At 48.5% G+C, this 1283-nt stretch overlaps 1 non-coding gene across 1 annotated transcript; it reads left to right on the top strand.

The window, feature by feature from the left end:
• Positions 1 to 523: 523 nt before the first annotated feature.
• Trnas-cga (transfer RNA serine (anticodon CGA)) lies at positions 524 to 598 on the top strand. The gene has a single exon. It is a non-coding gene; the product is annotated as a tRNA-Ser (tRNA).
• Positions 599 to 1283: the final 685 nt, after the last annotated feature.

The raw sequence follows: 1283 nt of genomic DNA on the forward strand, positions 1-1283 counted from the left end.
TCTCAGAATCACAGGCTGAAGAGCGACGGCTGGCGGCGGCGGAGTCCAACAGCGTGTAGCTGACAGGTCCCCAGTTGATACCTCGGACCAAAAGGCAATGACAGCGTACCACGTGGCCGATCTTGTGGAGTCGATGGCAGAGTAAAGGTGGACTGATGGCGAGATCGCACGCAGTGTCAGTGCCCAGCTGCGAAGATGTTAACGGCGTCAATGGCCAACCTCGCAGCAGAAACAGACACATGCAGGGTTTTACGCACTGCCCTGCCGTGGCGTCAGCTCCCTGTATTTTGAAACTTCCTGGCAGATTGTGTGCCCGACCGAGACTCGAACTCGGGACCTTTGCCTTTCGCGGGCAAGTGCTCTACCAACTGAGCTACCGAAGCACGACTCACGCCCGGTACTCACAGCTTTACTTCTGCCAGTACCTCGTCTCCTACCTTCCAAACTTTACAGAAGCTCTCCTGCGAAGGTAGGAGACGAGGTACTGGCAGAAGTAAAGCTGTGAGTACCGGGCGTGAGTCGTGCTTCGGTAGCTCAGTTGGTAGAGCACTTGCCCTCGAAAGGCAAAGGTCCCGAGTTCGAGTCTCGGTCGGACACACAGTTTTAATCTGCCAGGAAGTTTCATATCAGCGCACACTCCGCTGCAGAGTGAAAATCTCATTCTGGAAACATCCCTGTATTTTCTTCTTTGTTGTCATTTCATCACCCCGCCTACAGTATGGGTGAAGGATGGGGGGAGGGGGCAGTTGTACAAAGGGGCTTAGGGTATTTCTATTTTCAGTAAATGCGTCAACATACACCAAACAACAAAACAAGTTGATGAAGATTAACATATGGAGTAATGAAACTTCCTGGCAAATTAAAACTGTGTGCCCGACCGAGACTGGAACTCGGGACCCGAGTTCGAGTCTCGGTCGGGCACACAGTTTTAATCTGCCAGGAAGTTTCATATCAGCGCACACTCCGCTGCAGAGTGAAAATCTCATTCAGGATATGGAGTAATACTTAAACGGTCAATTAAAAATTCAACTATTTAAACTTCAGTATGGGAACGCCCCACTCATAACATAGCGAGCTAACCTTTCCATTAATAACAAGAAGTCAAACAGTATAATTACATAATAATTCAAAAAGGATTTTAAAAAATCAAGGTATAATATTATTGCGATCTCTTAGGGGTTAATAGACACTGTAAATGGGATACGCACCAAGTGGCAGATGGCCGGTTGAAATGTACCCTACAACCCGAAGGGCTCCTCAACACGGAGTAAGAGACTCAAATA

This window comes from Schistocerca serialis, chromosome 2 (assembly GCF_023864345.2).
Source record: "Schistocerca serialis cubense isolate TAMUIC-IGC-003099 chromosome 2, iqSchSeri2.2, whole genome shotgun sequence".
Lineage (NCBI taxonomy): Eukaryota > Metazoa > Arthropoda > Insecta > Orthoptera > Acrididae > Schistocerca > Schistocerca serialis.